Source organism: Eschrichtius robustus, chromosome 2 (genome assembly GCF_028021215.1).
Source record: "Eschrichtius robustus isolate mEscRob2 chromosome 2, mEscRob2.pri, whole genome shotgun sequence".
Taxonomy (NCBI): domain Eukaryota; kingdom Metazoa; phylum Chordata; class Mammalia; order Artiodactyla; family Eschrichtiidae; genus Eschrichtius; species Eschrichtius robustus.
The window spans coordinates 7,840,877-7,863,644 of NC_090825.1; the positions used below are offsets into that span (position 1 = coordinate 7,840,877).

Genomic DNA, 22,768 nt, shown 5'->3' on the forward strand with positions numbered 1-22,768 from the left:
CAAAAGTTATATATTATTCACTGGGGTCGGCATCCGAGTAACCTCTAAATTACCTTAGCAAGTTTCTTAACCTCTCCATGCCTTGGTTTACTCATCTCTAAACTGCAGATAATATTAGAACCTGCTGTGTATGGTTGCTGAGAAGATGAGACGATACAAATAAAATAGTTATACCAGTGCCTGGGATGTAGGGTGTGCTCAAGTAACTTGAGCCACTGGTATGAATTATTGCTAAGTTAGTACCAGTGGTTTATAAAATGTTCCATATTATGAAATGCTGGAGAACCTCTATCAAGTTTCTGTTATCATTTCCACATTACAAGGGGCTGTTCAATGACCTCCTCTTTTTAACTGGTCCAAGTCCTTCAGACCCAAACATGCAGGCAGGTGGAGGTGACATAGAGTATTTACACTCCACCCTTTCTACGCGCGGGGAACTGGCCTGCATTCGGAAAAAGAAGAACGTACTCCAATTCAATAAAGTCTTCACAAACCATGCACCTGCGGTTAGAAATGTTAGCTGTAGGTATCTCTGACCAGTCAGGATTTGCTTAAGAAAACAAAAATGACCTGTAAATGCTCTTCCATAAAGACAAAACCTGAACCAGAAAATAAGAGTCAAAGTTAGAATATACATGACACTTAACATTATAACCACAGAACAAAGTTAGACCATCATAATTCACTTTTCTTATTATTGCTATTATTATGAGATCCCAGAAGAAACTTCTAAGACCTTGACACCACCCTAATTACAGCTGGATTATGCAATAATCTTAGAAGAGCATAACAGCACATAAAATAGAAAGCTGCAAACGAAATGTAATCAGCTCCTAGAAATATAGCAGTGGAATGATCAAGTTAGCATATAACTACATATCAAATAGAGTTAAGAAGGAATTCCAGAAAAAAAAGAGAAGAGTCATAGTTGGGAGAAAAGAACTAGATTTGCCTACTAAAAATATGCTTGCTTCAGTGAAGATATTTCAGAATGAGCATTTGTATGGGAAACATGTGGTCATTCAATGCTTCACTGATGTTGTTCCTTCTTCTTTGGGTCCTACTGTGTGCCTGGCCTGTGGAAGCTTCCTACCTGCTGGTCACAGCTCAGCTCAGAACATGTGTATGTGTTCCAGGATGGGTGATAAAAATGGTGGCCAGCGGTCCACACCATCCAATGAAAAACACTGTGTGTGTATGCGTATGTGCACGTGCTGTAGCACCAAGTCAGTGAAAGATTATTTAAAAGGTGCTGCATAGCTGTGGATCCTTCAGTAGCTATCAATTAATTTATCAGAAACTCATAATTAAGCCACAAAGCTGGGCTTTAGTACACTGTTTTAGACATTTATTTCATTGATTGTATTCCTGCCTTAGTGATCTTCATGAGCTCAAGGCTAGTGCTATCTGTGCCTATATCTACAAACCTATATATCTATCAATATATCTGTATATATTTATATCTATCTCTCTATCTACCTACCTATCTATCTATCTACAGATATACATATTCAACTGACTCAGAGCTGTACTCCCAGCATAGCAGGGACTCTGTAAAGGCACATCCGTCCTGTTGTTTGAACATGCACATCCCTAATAACTGCTTTACAGGAAATACGACTTCAGAGTTCTGAGCCTGGTCAGCCCCATAACCTAAGAGGCATGCTACTCTGTGCTATTTTTACATTTAATAATACGTACTCCTTGAAGACGATACAGATGAAATTCCAGTGCGATACCAAGAGTGCGTCTGAACACTCAATTTAAGAAACGTTAAATGCCAGGAAGAAGCAGACATTTGATCCTACTGCATAGTGGAGGGGGCCATTGGTCTTGGTCTATGTGATACTAGACTACTGTCAACTTCTCTTCCAGTTATCTTCTCGACTCATAGACAACCATCAGGGAGAAACTCTCCTTCCGGAGAAGGATTGTGCACTCTTTCCTCTCTAAGAAGTACTATGAATGATGTGCACTTACACTAGGAAAGCAGCAAAGACTCTGGAAAAACAGTGGAATGAATGGCCTCAGCTGGACAATATGGGGACAGTCCATAATGGCTACCGCAAATCTAATTATTTAATTATTGCAAAATCATGAAATAAGCATCTTAAATCAAACATAGCATAATCAGAAGGAGCACATTCTTATCACACTCTTAAGGACCATTAGAGTAAATCATGTTTTACAAAATTTCGGTCAGAATCACTTCACTAAATAACACGTACATATTCAGTGCTTACTGTATGTTAAGTACTGGGAAGATGAACACAATCAAGTCAAGGGTTCCCTGGTCTGAAAAGGAAAGACTGCATGTTTACAAGGAACAGTACAATGAAGCCAACTTTAAATTGCCATTGTAGGGGCATGCCCAGGAACGTGGGGACACAAAGGAGGTGCCATGTAATTTATCTAGCCATGGAGAGAGAAGATAAGGGTCTATAGAGGAGGTGACATATGAACTGAGAATGGGTGAACAAGTAAGTACCCACCCGCTGGACAATATGGGGAAAATTATACCAAATACACTAAACTCTGGTTGGGAGGGTAGAGGGTGAATAATCCCATTCCTTCCTCTTGCAGACAATCTCATGTACTCCCAGTTCTGTATCCAAATTAGAAATAGGGTTTTTCTTATCCAGTCTGAAAAATCCCCAAAGATCCATCCGTCCATCTACCCAACCAATAAACATTGACAGCTTTTATATCTCAGGACGTTCGCTATGCCTGAAGATAGAGCAATGATCAAACTAGGCAAAAATCCCTGCCCTCACGGAGCCTACATTATGGGTAGGGCAGAACTTATACAAATGGTGAGGATGGCGGGGGGAAGAGGTGAAGTCAAGGCACTGAACCCTTTGGACTCCAATAGGGAAGGGAGATGTGCGGTTGAGGTAAAGGCCAGAGATGTGGGAGTGACACCAGGGAATGGTGGTGTCCTGAAGCCAGATGGAGCAAGTGCTTCAAGGAGCTGAGAAGGAGGGATTGTGCTGTACGAACGCTGCTGACCCTGACTGTCACGTGTGAGGCTGCCTGCACGTCGACCACTGGATGTAGCAACGTAGCAGGACTGATGGAAGGACCGTGTGGTCCAAGTGGGTTCAAGAGGAAGTGGACACACAGGAATTGAGGATACTAAATATAAACAAATGCTTTCAAGGAATTTTTCTGTACAGCGAAGAAGAGAATTGGGTCATAGCTGGAGGGGAAATTCAAGTCCACACTTCATCTATTTTTAATGGTTTCATGTTTGCATTCCTATTGGAAAGATCCAAACAGAGTGGGGAAAATTAAAACTGATGACGCAAGAAAGAAAGGGTCTTTGAGTAGAAGAGACTGAATGGGATTTTGGTGCCCAAGCTGGAGTCTTGGCCTCAAGTAGAACTGTTCAGAGTGGCCACCAGGTGGGATGTGTGATTGGCCAGTTGGGGCAAGAGCCTCACCATCACTGGAGCAAGGAGGTGACTTTCTATGGAAGGAGGAAGAACAGCTCTCAAAGGCTGTGAAGCTGTGAGCAGGGCGGTCACCTCCCCCCATCCCCCCCACAAATTCTGAGCAATGATAAACAATTTAGATATACCCACCTAATTCCTCAACGCTGGAAATGGAAGATCTGATCACTATTTTTAAAACTTGTTATATGAGAATATGGTGGTATTTACTTCCCAGAATCTCCTGACCATCTTTCCAACCTTTGCTTTTCCTGCTTTGGTTTAACCAAGAGTGGTTACTGCCCAAGCTTTACGCAAGAGCAAACGAAACAAAATGACTCTGCTCCCTTTGTGGCCTGGGAGGCTAAAACAGACACAAACACACATGCAAACCGCATGAAAGGCCCCAGTGGATAAAACATGAACTGATTAGGTTTGTAACCCTGCAGCTATAGAAGCCTCTCCAATACTCTGATCTGGAGACCACAAGGCAGGAAAACCTCAAGTCCCATGAAATCCAAAAATCCAAACATGGGGTCATTTTTATGCCCTTTGGAGACTTCTGCCAAAAAAAGATCTTACGCACAGTTTAATCAAGGGGGCAGTATCCTCACACACACACACACACACACACACACACACACGTAAGGCTTCAAATCCAAGCAATTAACCCCACACACCTCTGCCCCTCAAATCGGTGTCTGAGAATGAACAGTACACATATGCCATTCCCGGCCCGACTTAAACACAAAACGAAGGAAAGAAAATGGATTCTGAACTTCACCACACATCTGTGACTCACAAATATTTATAGTAGTCACAAAGCCGGGACAATAACACACTTGGCAGTTACTCACCTAAACAAGCAATTAAAAAAGGCCAAAATCGCAACAGGGAAGAGAACAGGAGAGAAAGCAAGGTTTCCCCAGCTCCGTAGCGGGGTCTCCGATGCCTCCTCGCGTGGATAATGGAAGCAGACAATTCTCCTGTCCGTGGACTTGGCTAATGTGTAGTGAGATGCACACGACAAAACAGATGAGATCTGCATGGGGCTTTTCCAGATCGCCTCATGGAGATTTTCCATCCGGCTGACTAGACAATGGGACAAGAATAATAAGATGTGGAGACCACAGCTTTAGTATTCCAGACTTTATTGAGAATGACAGGCTAAATCTTGATCCTCAAATACAACCACTCAGTGTGTTTAAGCAAGGGCTGTACCTTGTGTCGATAATATACATAGAAATGCACTGCAAATGCCACAGAATAGAATTCCTATCAGCACAGCGGCACCACCTGAAACAATGACAGCATAACTCAGAATTTTACAGCCAACAAATCTAGAAAACTAAGGAAAGATGGAGACTTGAGTCGGGGTTCAATCTTTCCAAGTTCACGTCCATCTCAGAAAGAGAAATCTAGCTAATTCTCTATCTTTTAGAACTTATAAACTATGAAACCATTATGGTAGGCACATGAAAATTAATAATGAAATTAATATTTTAGGTAAGTGCTTTAAAGTCAACAAGTGAAGACATCAACCAATACACATGAGATTCAACCACTGTTGCCTTGGTCTTTCAGACGCACCACAGAACATTTAATGCAAACACCAAAAGTTAGGTGCAGAAATGAAACAAGAGGAAAAACACTGAGATATGACTTAATGCTGCTCAACATAATGAGTTAAGTTCTATTAAATAAAAAATGTGAAATACAGTTGTTAAAAAAATAGGTAAAATGCAAAAGTTAACCATTCCCTAACCAAAAGAGGAAAGTAAAAGAATGAAAGAATTTCAGTTGTCTGGGTGTAAACTTGGTCTCTATTTGTAGGATGAAGCAATGTGTCGTTGAGATCTCTCATTCCTACAAATATTTTGATTGTCTGAACATATTCCTTAGATTAACATTGTCAGATAACTTTTGTCAGAGTGTTAAAAGAGAGGCAGAATAAAACTATGAGAAGAATTACAAAAAATGATAGCTATTCTTAAATAACTGAACTCTTCCCTGAATGAAAGAGTTGAATATTTTTAATAACATCAGAAGAAAGTAAAGGAAAATTTTTATTAAATTTCTAAGCACTAATGAAACAATTATGAAGGAACTATTTGGCAACACTAAAATGAACTTCTTTAAACTTAAAAGGATAAAGTTAACAAGCAAATAGAGTGGGGGGGAAATGACAACAAACGGTTAATATTCTTAAAAATAAATTCTGTTAATATCTGTAAGAAAATGCTGAATCTCAAGAACTAAACGGGTATAAAATAAGGACTAACAATTCTTTCACCCATGTAAGTTCCCTTTCTCCCTTCTACTTTCTCTCTCTCTCCCTCTCTCTTCCCCTTCTCAAAAAAATGGCTAATTATCACATAAAATTTTACAAATCTACCAAATACCATAATGACTAAACAATAGAACATATAAAAGGAAGCAATACTATCAAATTGATTAAAAAATTAATGATGATAATGATAGTAAGGTTTTAGCAAAACAAACTCTCTAACATATTATTGGTGAAGTATAAACGTCTGGGACACTTCTGCAAAGCCGACTGGCAATCTGATTAAAACTCACTGGCTCTGAAATAGCAAAGCAACTACAGCTATTCTGACTTAATGAATTAACCTTCAATTTTAAAAAAAAAGCTTTATAATAATAGCTGATATTATGAAGCATCTACTTTATGCTCCAAAATTTCTACTCTTCATAAGGTAGTGATAGTGTGAGGTGTAAAAAACCAGAAAGCAGCAGTGGAATCCAGGTGTCTGCTACACTCCCCTTGTCACGATCCTTTCGCATTGTCTATGATTTTTGTTAACTGAAAATAATATATACCTCCAGCAAAGAAGAAGCAGTAAATTCCATTATAGTGCCTTTACATGATAAAATATTATGATGCATTAACATGAGATTTATTAACAATTTTCAATAAGATGATATAGGCAAAATTTTATGTCTAGTGTTATTTCAACTCTGTAAAACACTCACAAAAGACTACATTAACTGACAGCAGTGATTGTCTTTGGTGGAGGCATTAAGGGTGAATTTTCCCCTTCTTTTACATAATTTCCATAGTTAGCATTCACTATTTTAATCCTTTTTTTCATATTTTTAAACTGCAAAAATACAACATTCTTGAGAAAATTTTAGATAGTGAATATATGGCTCATAAAGGGCACACACCCTCAACCCCAGAGATAATCTACTGAGAGTTTGGTATGTACTGATGTATGTTCTAGCAGACTTTGTAACACACAGCCACTTGTGTGCAGAGACGGTGTGTGTGTGTGTGTGTGTTTAAGATGAATGGGATTATATTGAATATATTATTCTGCAATCTGCTTTTTCCAGTTAATAAGGTACCATACACAACTTTCCAATACTTTTATTATCTGAATTTTACTTTTTATATCATTGCCATTAAAGTGAAGAACACTTTTCCGTTACTTGTGGAACAAGTACCAAGGGATGAGTGGCTCTGGAAAAAGGCGTATCTTCAAAAGTGATCCTACATCAGGCTCACGGGCTTGCTACAATTACTTATTTCTATGAAAGAATGAACAAACGAATAGGACAGGTCCCTGCTTAAACTCCTTCAAGAAACACAAATTGATTGGCTTTGCTTTACCCGTCTTGCTAGATGATAAGCAGTGAGGTAGAGAGTCAAACAAGCCTTGAGGTGTCAGAAGTATCCTTTTGTAAGAAAAAGTTAAACAAAACACAAACCCACTTCATCTGATGTATCTGGCCAAGGGTATGGCCATGTTATCCCATGATTTAATATGTCAATCTTGTTCAAACTTGACTCTTGTAGTAAACATCTGCTTTTGCTCAGAATAAAAGATGCAGATTTGATACCAGAACACTTCTATGCAACGTAATTATAAGACAGCCCAAGATAATTGCATATTTGCCCTAATATGTATAAGTAGCAGCATGTATAAGGCTACAAAATAAAAATGTCACATTTAGAAATTATATGGAGACCAAAATAGGAAATGCTATCTGAACTTATCTTGTAAATGAGCTATACATTCTGGATTACCAAAATATTCTTGATCAGGCCCTGTTTTGAGCAGAGCTATAGTCTAGGTGCTTGGACTTAGACTAATACACTCGGGGCATGCCGACCATGGGAAGCATTGGAACACCAAATGCACTCACTCCATGGAGTAGGTTTTTTCAGCTACAGTAGGCTTCATTAAAAGTGGCTTATGATTAAATTCTGAGCATCCAAGCTAAATTTTGTTAAAGGACTCATACCTACTGGCCACTAAAACACTCTCACTCTCTACACTGGGATCTTTGAGCACTGCATGCAGATCAGGGCTCAGTGAACTACAGCCTGAGGGCCAAATCCAGCTCAGCTTGACAACAGTCTTTGTAAGTAAGTTCTACCGGAACACAGCTACGTTTGCTCATTTACATATATCATCTGTGGCTGCTTTAGGCTACAACACAGAGCTGAGTTGGTGTAACAGAGATGATATGGCCAGCAAATCCTAAAATGTTTACTACCTCACCGTTTTCAGAAAAAGTTTACCATCTCCTGATATAGACTGCTGTTTGAAAAACTGATTGCTTACTATTTATTGTGAGCTTTTCTTTAAGGACCTGAGTATTTCCAGTACAGAATAAAAGTGTGTCTGTCCTTATTCTCAGGAGCCATTCTTAGTGCTAAGAGGGAGTACTGGGTTAGGGCTTAGAACATCGGTTCACATCACAGCTCTGCCTCTGACCGCTTGTGAGATCTTGAGCTGATTACTTAACTTCTCTGTGCTTTCACTTTCTTTCTGGAAGCCTGCTCATTCATTCACTGCCATTTCTAACAGCAGAGATAAGCGATGCTCATCAACCATCACAGTACCTCAATCTATAAAACTGTTGGCTTCTTCATTTCCCATTTGAGTGTCCGACTTACCAAGGAGGGAAGGGATGGAGCGTTTCCTTGATCATGTATCACACCAAGGATCCACAGTCACTCGGGCAGTGCAGCCGAACTCTCACACACCAGTGCTTCAAAAAAGAAAAGAAAAAAAACAGAGATTCTATTAACCCATTTTAAAAGAGGACATGGTCATTTTTTATCGATTCTGGAAAGTTCCATGAATGCCCTGCATAACCAGCTGCCTTGGCACTGTAAGGCTTAGCACAGAACAACAGAACAACCTGGAATCACAAATGTGACAGCCCTAGCCTCGCATCCCATGCACCAATGCACTTCTTTCTTCAGAAAAGAAGAAATAACAATTCAAATGTTAATATATGAGAACAAATCTCATGAAACTAATGAAAGGACCATCATTTCACACCTAGTTGAATTACTTTTAGCAGTTTGAACATCAAATTCAGACAGGTTGCGTGAATCTACCCATTTTATGATGGCTCTTTCATTCTGTTTTTGGGAATATATAGTACCTTAAGTAATGCATTTCAAAAAATAGGAGATAAAGGCAGAAGGGATAGAATAAACTATACTAGATTTTGAGCTTGTATTTTTATTTACATATTAATTTATTTGATGCACAATATGATAACTTTATTCTAAAAAGGAATTGTAAACCATAAAAATAATTCACTTTACTAAAACCAAGTAAAGTTATCCAATCTGCTCATTCAATTTAACACATAAAAATCCTGAAAACTTGATATCGGAATGTGATGAAAAACTACCACAAAGCACCAGCCTCCCTAGAACCATGTATGCCAGAAATTGAAGAAATGGGTTACTTTCCATTTCCTATTCAAAAAAGAAAGGTGTCCATTACTATTTAAGGATGCCTGTCACTTCATATACTACAATTTGGGGGCTCGTGCTTTTTTCTGTTGTCCTAGTTCATGTAGTGTCTTTCTACTCTCTTCACTCCGCAGTTTCTGGCTGCCATAAACCTCAAACACACTGATGTTGCCTATCCCAACACAAACACTTGAGTAGCAGCTGAGGATGATGATGAGAAAAGCGGGAGAAGAAGTTCCCAGAACATTCTGGAACATTCTGGCTATCCCTCTATGCAATGATTCCTACACTGTCTACTTAGTAATTATCTAAAGGCAATCATCTGCCTGCAGAAGATCAACTGAATTACAGCATCTGGAAATTTATAAGATTTTCTATCTGCTGAAATGCCATTTGAAAGTCCTGAGGTTCAGAGGTGAGAGGGCAGTGGCTTGGTGACAATGTCTCTCTATGAGGCTCCTGGCCTCCATGAGGTGCCTTTGGTAAGTTCATGGGAAGCAAGTGGGTGATCCAACATATTCAGAACTTATTCAGAACTGCCCGGGAAGGCACCACAGCCCAGGTGCACTCATGCACTGCAACATCACCGATCCCTACGAGGTCCCAGCTGAGTCTTTGAAAGTCTGTGACTTCACTCTTTGGAAAGGAGGAGGTGCAGATGCAAATCCTTGAGGCCAAAAGAGGAGTAAGGGAGCTCTCCCCAAGGTAAGAAGGCATACTCAGCCCAGGAAAAATTCCTAGGAGCAGCCAATTCCTTTCTCACAACACCAATAATATCTCCTTTGGGTGTGGCAACAAATATGTTAGTTGAGGTTTCTTTATTAAACAGCACGCTTGAATACAACAACTTCCTCTCTTGAGCCCTAAAATCTATTTTACAATTAGTACTAAAATTTCTTTGCATTTGTTTATCTCTTAATAAAGTTGGACAGGTCCATTGGTTACTGCCATGAATACCCAGCAATTCCTACAGACTCCCATGTGTCAGAATTAAATTAAAAACAGGCCTGCTAATTAGGTCTGGAGGCTAAGCGCTCCCATCCTCCCTCAGTGAGATCATAAATTAGCTGATGTGGCCTCTCAGCTAGGACATCCAAGAGTCACGCCTACAGAGAATGGCCAGCCTCTTAAACGGCAAAGGACACAGAGGCCAAAAAGCACATTGGAAGAATCCAGAAGCATTGACACAACCCCACGACAAATACCACAGGAAGAGAACATCCCTGCTGAATCCAGGCAGGGACAGCCTGCAACCTGGACAGCCACACACTCCAGGCCCAAACTTCAGACTTCAAAAGCGAGTCCCTTCCTTGTGAAAAGGCAACATTCAAGGCACAGAATGCCCATAGAGAGTTCACACAGCTTGGGGGACAACAGGACTCCCTTTAGAATCTGAAATCTAAACCAGAAACTAGTTTCAGCAGCAGGATCCAGAGACATACACCCTGAGAGGCTGTAACTATGCCTGTAGTTACATCAAAGGTGAAAAGCACATTTTACCACCCTGGCCCATGACAGCCAAGCAAACAGCATCAGGACCTTCTACTATGGAGGGTAAACCCTTGCCTGGGTAGGCATGCCACCCTCTAAAGGAATATATTCAACATGACACCCACGTGTTTTAAGCAGTGTAGGGTCAGGAGCGGAAACCACAGCAACAAAGCAGTGACCTTGAATAGGCTAAGCTGAAGTCACGGATATTGGCCCCTTCAGGTCTGGAAGTTGAGCTCTCCCATCCTCCCCCAGTGAGGTCATAAATTAGCTGATGTATAAACCGTAAATCACTGACGTATTTTCCAGAAAACTGAGGGAAACTTCAAAAGCTTAAGAAGCTACAAAGCCCCATAGGGTCATCTCAGACTGAGGTTGGAATATTTTAAAGTGGATATTTAACTCCCCATTAAATAAGAAACTGCTTATGTTTTATTAATATATATAAATGTCCCCATTTGACTCGATTCCATATTACCCTTATTATTTTCTCTTTTACTTAATATCAACCTTAGTAGAAACAATTCCTGCGTCCTCTGCCTCATGATTCTCGATTAGAGCCTCACCACAGAAAAAAAGCTGCCACCAGGAATATGTGGACCAGCTGGGGAGCACGCAAGGCCAGTCTATCTGAAAGGCCACTCCCATGCACAGCTAAATTGGAAGGAAGGCTCAAAGGAGCAGCTCCAAGGAGCTAACAGACTAGAAAAGCAGACAATTAGGGCACGTTAACATGAAAAAGAGAGGAGACTTCATCCAAAGGAAGGGGGTGTCATGGAAGCCTCAGTAAAATGCCAGGATGAGAGTGGTATTTAGGAGAATCAATATGGCAGCTCTGCAGAGAATAGACAAGAATGGGAGGAACCACGGGCGAGAAGCTGCCACAAGAGAACTTTAGGTTTTAAAATATTTTTTTTTAAAAGACTATAAATCATAGCCCATTTTTGCAAAACATTAGTTGTATAGGAACATCAGTCTAGAAACTGAGTATGGACCCATGAGGAATGAATGTCTTTGAAATTAAGACAATAACAAGCTCTGAGAATCAGAATCTTCTCACTAGGAATGAAGATACAAAATAAGTAAAGGATATTGTTGTTCCCTCCCTCGTCCAACACCACTCAGAGGTGCACAAGGAGTTGAAGAAAATGGGTTGACTGTCTCTGTACACGCCATGCCGCTCCCCTTCCTGACACTGTCCCTGACTTCGCGGTCCTTCGTGAGGTCACCTCTGACAGTCTCTGTCGTTCCCTTTCAAACACGTGTGCCTCGCTGGATGGTGCTTGGAGAAATCAACAGCAGACACTGAGGGTAAAGAAAGACGCTGCCTGAAAGTAAGGCAGGCTCCTGTGGGCTGGGAGGGTCATCAGAAACCCCCAGGCATCCAGAAAAAGAAAAGTGCCAGCAACAGGAACAGGGAAAGGGGCAGGAAAGCAAAAATAGTAGAGAGGAGAGGGGGAAGAGGGAAAGAGGGAAGAAGGACACTTAGAAAAGCGGGGAGGGGAAAGAGAAGTAAATACACAAGCAGCAGCCTGCAGAGACACTGGGGCGCTCTGAAAGGTGCAGACTTCTAAGGACATAAGTGATCGCAGGCAGGCTGGGCTCCAGGCAAGAGGGACGAGGGCAGAGCCTCTGCTCCTAAGTTCCTAAGCAAAAATCCCAGCATTCAAGAAAACAACGTGAAGACTGAAGACGAAAAGCCAAATGCACGTAAAGCTTGAGGTGATGAACAAAGCATCTGGTAAAGGTAGCGGTCTGTACAGGGCCATTCTGAGCGTGCTCTGGGGAGCGGCCACCTGTCCCTCCCCTCTGGGCAGATGGTGGCTGGCGTCAGGGGCTGGTCCACGGGGCCAGATCTCCCCAGATATAAGACGGCCAACCACTTTACACTTAAGATGGGGTCAGGATTCACGTTTTGAAAACTGTTTTGTTTTTAAGACAGGTCTGTTGTTTGTTCAATATCCCCATCCAAACTTTGAACATTATTTGACATTATGATGTATAAATGCTGAAAGCAGCATTAGAAAAGGATGTGATGAGGTGGCCCAACTCTTAGGATTTTTTTCTTTTTGGAAAGGTGTTCCTTCACCTCGAGGTTTGCCTGCACTGGCCAGTGTTATGGAATCTGTGCTGCACCCCAGTCAAATTCTGTTTACAAACAGTGTCTGAATCAAGTAGCGTTCCATAGGGACAACATCAGTGCAAACAGCTGTGGCTTTAGAAGGTTAGAGATCTTACACAAACATGCATGATACAACAAACGTATGGGGAGAAAAAAAAACATTTAAAATCTTTAGAGTTGTAACTACACAACAATATTGTATCTGAAAAAGCAAAATGGATGTTTTGCCTTACTTTCCACATCAGTATACACGGCCAATCAGACAGTTTCCTGTGTCACAGTTGGGTTGAGGATGTATCAAAGAATGGCATACATAATGCGTGTAAGAGTCCTGTCCTCAAGGAATTCACCCTTTGGCTTTCCCCAAATCAGAAATAATCTCTTTAATAACCAACTAATTCATTTCTATACAAATAATGCCACATGTTGATCAAGACCACTTAGTAAAAAATCTCTTTGATAATTATCTCACCTACATTTAGAAAAGACAAGTACCAAATGTCACCATTTCCCTTCTTTAAATCTCTGGCTGTCTTAGGGCCAGAGTAGGAACCCCTGGAGACCAGCCCTAGCAATGGCCGAGGCTTCAAGGACAGTTTGTCCTCACGTGGGGACACAGGACCTCACATCTGGGTCATTTCACGACACAATCATCTGGCTCCAAGACCAGCAGAGGTAAACCCTACTTCCCTGAGTAGAAGAGACACTTCTGACAGTCGTATCCAAAGACCAAGATGCACAAGGAAAAGACATACCCTTCCTGCTTGGAGCCTTCCCACCCAGATCTGCGCCGAGACCCCTCTCTCCATCAGACAGTCGTCACTGTGAAATGTGATGGTTTAGAAATATTAGACACAGCTGAGAACTACAGAAAAGGGAAGGCGGAAATTGGGGATTTCATTTCTCAAAGCGTTGACTAATCCTAACAACATTTGGGAAGAAAGAAACCCAATTGTTTTCCATTTCGTCTTCCTGTAGCTCATCCTTTGGTGAGTATTTCAAGCTGGTAGGAATTGCTGACCCTGGAACAAATATACTGCCTCAGTAACTGACACAAAGCTTGTGTAAAAAACTCTTTCTATCCCTCTGCTCCCACACCAGACAATGAGACATGTTCTGAGCTGCCAGGAGGCATGGGAGCAGAGAGAAAGAAAGAGCAAAAAATGACAACTTTATTCAAGCAAACAAGTTGCGCAAAACTAAGCGACTGCTCAAAATGAGCAACTTCTAAGATCGGCTCTCTAAGGACACCAACGTCTCTGAATGGTGACTACTTTCTTCTTTCTGCTGCCATGTGCCTAGTTTTCAAAGGACAGCCTCACTTTTCACGCAGGCAGTTTTGAAGCTCTTGCACAAGTGGTTAATTTGCATGGGCAGTTGGCCTCTCAGCTTTCATTTTGACAGCTAAATTGATCCGTCCTTTGTAGACTAGAATATCAGTACCCAGAGAAAGAAGGCTGTCTGAGGCTTTTTGAAAAATCTGGTCTCTCAATTTCTACTTATTCAGAACAACACACTCAAGAAGACTACCCTGTAAGCAGTAGCTTGCCCACACAAAAGAGATTCAAGATTCAACTTGGGCTCGAAATTCAAGATTTAACTCAAAAAATTACTTAACTACTGTTGCTACTTCTGTTAAAGAAAACAGGACGGGCTTGGGTTCTTAAATCAGCCCTTTGGTCGTTACATAGGAAGAAGGAAATGCCTGCCACAGATTAAACTCACAACTGACACCAAAACCCTCTCAGGACGAAGCTGAGCTAAGGCAGACAAAGGTCTCATGCAAGAGCATGAAGGAGAAGACAGTCTTTATCCCTGGAAAGATGGCAGACTGTGAAATTCACAATGAACTGTTACTGAAACGGCAATGGAGTAAATCACTCAGAAAAAATATTTTCCTAAAAAAAGAACAGATAGAAGAAGTCTTTTGGAACTTTCCAGCTACAAAGGATGCTCTCTCTCCAATTCAGTAGAGAGAAACATAAAGATGTTTTCCTTTAGCTCAGTAAGGACAATCAGATTAGTACAAACCCATACAAGCCAATCCAATATGCATGCTGGGCTGTGTCAGTTCTGGGTTCTCCATGTCTTCATTTATTTTATGTACCCAGACTCTAATGCTGCTGTTTTACATGGGATACAGCAACCTGGGCCAAGCAAATCGTGTTTTGATTTAACAGTGAAACTATGCCCTTGTTTTTTGGCTTAAATCCAGCAAATGCACTGAAATCATTTCAGAACGTTCATATCTCCAAAGGCATGAAGAATAGTGGACATTTAAAACCTGCTGAGATCAGTCCCAGTGACCTGCTGGGTCTTCCATTGTCAAAGGTGGGCTCCAAGACTAAGAAAGAAGACAACTCCTTTCTTCATTACTGCGAGAGGCCAAGTTGCTCAGAGATGCATTTGTTTCATGCTTTTGAGGCTACAGCAGGATTAACACTATATGAATCCCTGGGTGTGTTGCATAACCCAAAATCTACTTCTGTTCTATTTGCCAGCCTCTTAATATAAATTAGTGATAAAAATAAGAAATAGGCTACTCTGTGTTGAACCAGATGGTGTCTAACTTTCCGATAAACATGGCTGTGTTTAGAGTGTTTACACATGTAGGGGACTAAAAAGATCTTCATTTCTTTACATTTGGCAACGAGTCATGTCACCCATTTCAGCACAAACTGTACTGAAACTTCTTCCCCAGGAAGAACCAGCATAGCTTCACAAATGTTTAAAAACAACCATGTCAGCTGCCTTAGATTAGTCATGAAGCCGTTCTTCCCATCCTGCAGCCTCCAGCAAGGACAAGATCTGATCAAATCGGACTCGCTAAATGGAACCAGAAGGCCGGGCGCGTCCTGATGCAAACCTGCTGTAGAAAAGACACTCTTTTTTTGTATGAATCAAAGACGCTTTCTCCATTTTCTTTGCGACACGCACCCTTAAACATGTCAGCCCACGACCCTGACTTAAGGGCGTCACCCCTACCTGCATCTCTCTCCCCGCCCTTGATTAGTGACACCACGGACCAAAATAGCAGACCTGGGACAGGAGTGTTGAATAACGGGGAAACTTCCTAGCTTACTGACTATTAAAGGAGCCACAGTCAATTGCTAAAACCACTGTATTCAGTACAAGCCCTGCTCCGCTGGACTAAGTGGAAAGGAAACGAGACTGGTTTGAAAGGCAGACGGCATTTTACAAAATTGTGTTCCGTTATCTTCCACTGACAAGCTCTACCAGCAAATGTGACAACACGGAGAGTGATCCAGGTCACGTCTGACCCATACAAACCCCCAGTGACTGTCTGCCCTGTCCCTTCTCCCTGCCTCCACCGCGGGGTGGGTTTGGGTTTCCTTTTCATAAACCGTCGAGAAGACAAATCCCTCCTCTTTTGGATAAACAGGATGAAACTGACCACTGCCATTGCTTTGGTTTGTTTTTTTCTTTTGATTTTACAAGCTACCGAGAAAGTAACTCCCCTCCTTGTGGCACGTATGCAGTTTATTTATGAATCTGAATCAAGAACTCTGTATTTCTTGCCCTTTTGGATTATATCTTGTTGGCTCAACCTCGTCACTCAAGCCAATCATCCTAAGAGCCGTTCCTGCATCCCAGCTGCTTCTCTGAAATCCACGTGTCCCCTGTGTCCCCATGCGATGCAGTCACCCCTCCTCTGTGACCAGGACACCCACTGCCCGCCTCTGGTTATATCATATCACCCTCTGTTGTTTATTTGTCTGCTTCCCCCATCAAGGGCACTCATCCTGTCCCGTTCAACTATGAGTCCCCAAGCCCAGGCTTAGGCAGATGGGCAAACATCAGATAAGGTTTCCTTCATTTTACTTCCTGGCGCGTGCAGATGATAATGGACCCACGGACCCAGGGGAATAATCCTAAAGTCAGCTTCTTGAGATAGTCTTCCAACTTGGCATCACATCATCCAATCTGACAGCAATCAAAATCACCCAGAAAAACAGAGCACGCCAAACCTAGGTGGGATCGAGATGCTGCCTGGCCCTCCTCCAGGTCTAGAAGATGCCAGGCGCTCAGCAGGTGCCCGGGTAGGAGATGGTGGGTGGCAGCCGTGTGGGAGAGAAAGTCCTGAGGAAAGGAAGTCACACCTTCCTGGACCAGAGGCTTGAGGCTTGCCTTGATCCCATCTCTGCTCAAAATAAAATTCTCCTTTCACCTCTCTTTAGAAGGATTTCAAGTCTCAGAGGCGGCTTTCTGACGTTACTCCTACAGGTTTGGGTCCCCTTTCTTACATTCTGTTTATGCTCTTGTAAGATCCAAACTTATCCCAGACTCTCCTGTGCGAAGAAGCCAAAATTGCTCTCTTCTTATCTATTAAGCCGACTGACATATACAAGGGTCCTTCTGCAGACTCCCTGGGGGAGCTGCCTCCACTCCCCCCAAAACCTCTCTAGGGGCTCAGAGATGTCCCCATGGAGAGATGGCCACTCACGTGAACAGTCAGGACAGGAGAACAAGGCCAACCCGGTGGCCGACAGTGACCAGTCAGGAAAATGCCTTTCCTTAGTGATACACAACATTATTTTTCGTAAATCGAACGCTTATAATGATAATTCCCTTAGTAAACCCATTTTTCACAGCTATCAGGTGAATTGCTAAGTAAACATTACTCTAAGTTCTGAACCAATAGTGTCCATTTGAACTGGAGTGTTTCCTACGTAGCAATTCTGCAGCGACTGATTAAAACAAAATCCACAGTTTTTTGTTCTTGGGCTTCCGTTCTCTCTACGATCACGGGTTTCAGGCCCCTTCACCCACGCAGTGTCCTGAACATACTTGACGTCAACCTTGGCTGATGGCCTGCTCACCCTGTGTCCCTTCTCCCCAGTTAACTGCAGAAGAAGGAAGTATAAAGCAGCTCCCTTTCACCCTCCAGTTTCCCACGTCACACGTAGCTTTAGAAAACATGAACGGGCTCTGGCCCACGTGAACATGAAATTATGACGTGCTTTACCCAGTTAAAAACATATTAGCATTTTAGATAATTTAGCACCAGAAAATCAATCTGTGCTTAGGGACATTTTATGCTTGACTTTAAAATGTGCATTTTAATCTCGATGCTATGTTTTTTGACTCCGTTCATACTTAGGCCTACAGAAGTGATGGTATTCCATGAGGGTAATAAGCCTAACAATTGAATCCAGCTTTAAAGAAAGGTCTATATGACTCTAGTGAAGAGGACAAAACAGTGATGCAGAAAATAAAGTCAAGTGACAGCAGGACACAGACTTGTCCTTGCTTTGGGATTTTGTGTTTCAAACTATATACTCACGTTAAAATAAGACATTCTTGTCACATCAGGTTTCTCATCCACGTCCCCTCTCTTGGACCAGCAGACAGCTAGCCTCTCAGCACAGTGTTGGCGCAAAATCTGTCTCTCTCGCCTCACACATTTCACCAGAGGAACTACAGTCTAATTATGGGCCATCCCATCAATGCAGCCGTCACTGTGAACACCAGGGAAGTTAAACCATAAACAGAACCCCTCATTCGCAGGGAAAGCTGATAGCAATGTGGGAAGGCGTGATAAGACCCGTTATTATTCTTGGAACAAAACATCTCACCCTGTTGGCCATTTACGTCGTCATGTGCTTCAGGTTGCCCTTGGGCAGGGCTATGCATTATTTACTGACAATTTCTCAAGTCATGCTGCCTTTCCAAATATTGTAAAAGAAGCTGTAAATCAGAAAAGTGGCATGAAATTTTGGTGACAGCTGCTTGTCTCAAAGACTCCTAAGGTAAACCGCCAAACCATAGCTTGATGTAATAGCATGGTCTTTACCCACATTCCTTGACAAACTCCTATTCCCCAGCACAGTATGTCTCTCCTAGTTGCATATTCTGGGGGACACAGGGGTCTTTCAACAGAAGCTAAAAAGATGCAAATTGATCATAACCATCCTGAGATGAGAAAGACCCAGCTTTCATGATTTCCCTCTGCTGTGAACCTTGCGAGAGGTCAACCTCCCCATCATCATCTTCTTCTCTTGGCCATGGATGGCAGACGGGAACTCCACCACTTGGCAGACAAGGCACCTGACAAAGCGTGGACACCAAGTAACAGTTTTGGTTCTATCTGAACCATACAGTAGTAGGAAAACAATAATCATCACGGAGGAAATCTGAAGAACTGGAAGGTTTTAGCGCTACACCTAGTCTTTCTGCCATCAAAGGACAAACTGTCAATAGAAAGACTCTTCTCCTCGTTCCCTTGCTTCATCTTTCCCACCAGCACTTTTTCCTTTTGTCAGTCCTACAGCCCGCATGGGCTCTACAATGCTCCTTATGGCTACAACAGACCTTTAAAGAAAGGAAGGGCAGAGAACTTACAAGGACACGAGCTCTCCTCCCTCAAGGACATTCACTTTGGGAACTGTCACTGCTCAGAAGACATCTTCATCCCTGCCGAAATCACCAGAGGGAGCCCCCTTCTCCTCTATTTCAATTTGCTCTGACAGACACACAGTGATCGAGGAACCGCAGGCTTCCCAAAGCAAAATGCTGTGCAGGAATTTCAGAGCCGTCCTTGGCTTGTCAGCAGACGTCGGCAGCTCGGGGAGAAAGCTCTGCTGCAACTCAGCCAGCGTGCCAGCCCACGTGCCAATACACGATCTCACAAGCAGAAAAGCATCCCCGCCCAGATTATTCCAGCCCGGCCCCTTCTGGCTCCCACCAGGGCACGGAGGCCGGCACTGTGTTTCAGAAGGAAGTTTCACAGCCCTGTTAAAAGAAGAATCATGGTGGGCTCCCACAAATAAGGCCGCATCTTTAACCCGGAGCAAATGAAACTTTCTTTTACCTTCCAGCCACACTCTCCCTAAGCAAAATTTAAAAAGAGAAACTAGAGATGCAAAGTAACCACTGTTGTCACTTGCTCGGTAGATGTGCCTAGTTTCCTCACCCAGCTCATTATTCAAGGTGCTACTTATTACAAAAGCTCTAAAATCATTGTTCTCCTCCAGGTCAAAGCAGAAGCACTGATGTCCAGAGATAATGAGGCCACACAAGGACAGGCAGGAAAGTGTCCAAAGAGGTCTAATTCCATCAGGAAGAAGGAATGTCTGAGAGCTGCTTCAAAGCCTGGGAGGTTTTCCACCAGTGATGCTGCAAATACCAAGGCATAGGGATTGACAGAAAACGCTGCTTCCTTACCAGGAGCTTAAACATCTACTTTGCACCTATGGGATTCAGAGTACAAACGGAGTTGGACAACTCCAAACATTACTTCTTTCAAATGGTAACTGATATTCATGAAAGAAAAAGAAAATACAGTCAGTCTTCATTATTCACGGATTCCACATTTACAGATTCCATATTTGTGAATTCACCTACTGGCTAAAACTTATTTGTTACTGCAAAATGTGCTGTTGGCTGTAAGTGCAAAGGTAAAGGATCAGCTATATATTAAATAAGGTGTCTTTATCAGAAATATGCATTAAAATGAGGTTCTTTATTCGTAGGTTGATGAAGATGTTGGGACCAGAAGCTTGCAGGAACCTAGCCCTGTATGTCCCCTAGGAGCAATGATTCAGGACTAGCTAATTCATGGTTCATGATGTACTTACGGGGCATGAGTACTATGAGTCCTCCATAAGGACAGACTGTAAATAGTGAAGGTCATGAACAAAAGACAGAATACCGTAACCATGTCCCAGCTCTACATGGGAATGTCAGACGCTGGCTGACGTAAGATGATGTGAAGGTGGGAGGCAGGATTGCGTAAGTGGAGTGTATGTCACACAGAGGAGGGGCACCTCGATGGATGGAGGAGATAAGGGGTCAGGCAATGGAAACTCCAAAGACACCTGACTGTTCCTGAGAAGCTACCTGACTGTTCCTGAGAAGAAAACTATTGGCCCTCTGGCTTCTGAGGAGCCCAGAACTTATCACGCTAGCAGCGAACTGTGGGAGCCCTTGGTGCCTGGCTGTCTGGCATTAACCTTTCTAGAGTGACAATTAGACCCCTCAGAAACAGACATCGGGATGATCCCGGGCATCAGGGATGACAGGCCAGTGGCCAAGGTCACTTGCTTGCCGACTGCGGGCTCTGGCTTTGGCTGGCAGGACTCTCTAGAGCCCTCATTATATGATGTGAACCAGATCCTTGGGTTCTGCAGCAGATGATGATCCTTGCTCCCTCGATTTAAAGGATGATGACAGTCTAAAGAGTTGATTGTGTCTCATTACACTTGAGATAATAGATGCCTGACAACTGAGGCTATTAACTTGAAGTTCCAAACACATGACACTGGCCCTCTGGTATATTCCCATCGGTCACATGTCAAATAGGAAAGTGTTTTCTTGCTACACAGCGTGTAAAGGAGAAAACGCTAAACTGGTACAGACCGGCGAGTACTGTTTTTTTTTCCTAGTCCATGAAAGTCTTAATTCAATTGAGTCACTACACTACAAAGTACACTGAGACCTTTAACATTAAAAAACAAAATAGGCAAAGCAATCCATAAAGGCCATAAAATAAAAAGGCCCAAAGCCATTACTTTCTTGTTTCCTTATGGTTTCACAGGCTTTTTCCTCTAGAAAATTCTCCCCTTTTATTACAATATTAAGAATTATAGGGCTTCCCTGGTGGCGCAGTGGTTAAGAATCCGCCTGCCAATGCAGGAGACACGGGTACGAGCCCTGGTCTGGGAAGATCCCACATGCCGCGGAGCAACTGGGCCCGTGAGCCACAACTACTGAGCCTGCGCGTCTGGAGCCTGTGCTCCGCAACAAAAGAGGCCGCGATAGTGAGAGGCCCGCGCACCGCGATGAAGAGTGGCCCCCGCTTGCCACAACTAGAGAAAGCCCTCGCACAGAAACGAAGACACAACAAAGCCATAAATAAATTAATTAAGAAAAAAAATTAAAAAAAGAATTATAATTACTACCTTTTGGAATGGAACTGACTTCCTTGTAAACTACATTCCTTCTTTTATAATGAAGAAAAGGAAAGAAAACTGAGCATCTCCCCCCCCCCCACCTATACACAGGGAGTTGTCCAAAGAAAGAGAGTGAAAAGAACAGAAATGGCTCACATGTGCCCTCAGACTAAGAAAACATACTGAAAAAGCAATGCACAAAATTTCCCAAGTTCAGAAAGAGTACTTTCAACCATGATCACAAAAATATAAGCCGGTAGGCGCCACAGACACATTCACAGAGAAAATCAGAATCATCTATAAATGATAAATCAAACCCAAGAATGATGGCTATGAGTCAAGTACCTGCATTTTTATTTCACCAGCATCAGACAAGGCTGTATCTTGCCTACACCTGAAGCTGTGATTATTGCAGACTAACCACACCTCTCAAGGAGTTTCCTGGTTAGTTAGCAGACCAGGGGCTTAGCTCTCGAGACTAGGAGGTAATGTGCCTACAATGAACAGGCCAGGACAGGAAACGGGTTTCAGACTGGGATCGAGCAATCCTGTAATAAGAAATCGTGAGAATTTGGTTTTTAACGACTATTCCATCTGGCTTTTCAGCCAAAGCTGGCTCTAAAAAGTCCCTGCTCTCTCCGAATACTAGATGCTAAAAATAAGGACGTGTGTATACGTTACTGAGAGTTTGGAGAGATCTAGTGGCAGCATGAAAGGAAGGCTTAAGCACCACTAAAATTTTGAGCTGAAAAGCAGAGAAACGGTTGGTGTTTGACTAAAACTTTCAGAAGACCCTTCCAGGTAGTGTGAGTCAGCAGGGTACACGTTATCTGGAGAGCCTCAGAGGCACAAAGCACAGAGAGAAGAATGTGCTCTAAAAGAGTTTGAGGACGACCAGAGAAGGTGCTTAGAAAGAATCAAGTCTCCATCCGCCAATTACAGCAGAAGTCAGCTCTTTGTTTCCAAGAAGCCTGCAGTTACGGGACTTAGATCGGGGCATAAATTCTAATTAAAGTAAATCCTTCTAGGTTCCCTGCAGAATTTCTACTCACCGGCTTCATCTTCCAGC

General features: G+C 42.5%; 1 protein-coding gene across 1 annotated transcript in view; it reads right to left on the reverse strand.

The window, feature by feature from the left end:
• SEMA5A (semaphorin 5A) overlaps positions 1 to 22,768 on the reverse strand; it is a 492,176-nt gene that overhangs the window by 353,445 nt on the left and 115,963 nt on the right. Inside the window, exon 2 of the mRNA XM_068531877.1 lies at positions 8,359 to 8,453. The gene's annotated coding sequence lies outside the window, so the exon portion shown is untranslated. The remainder of the gene's footprint in view (positions 1 to 8,358; positions 8,454 to 22,768) is intronic.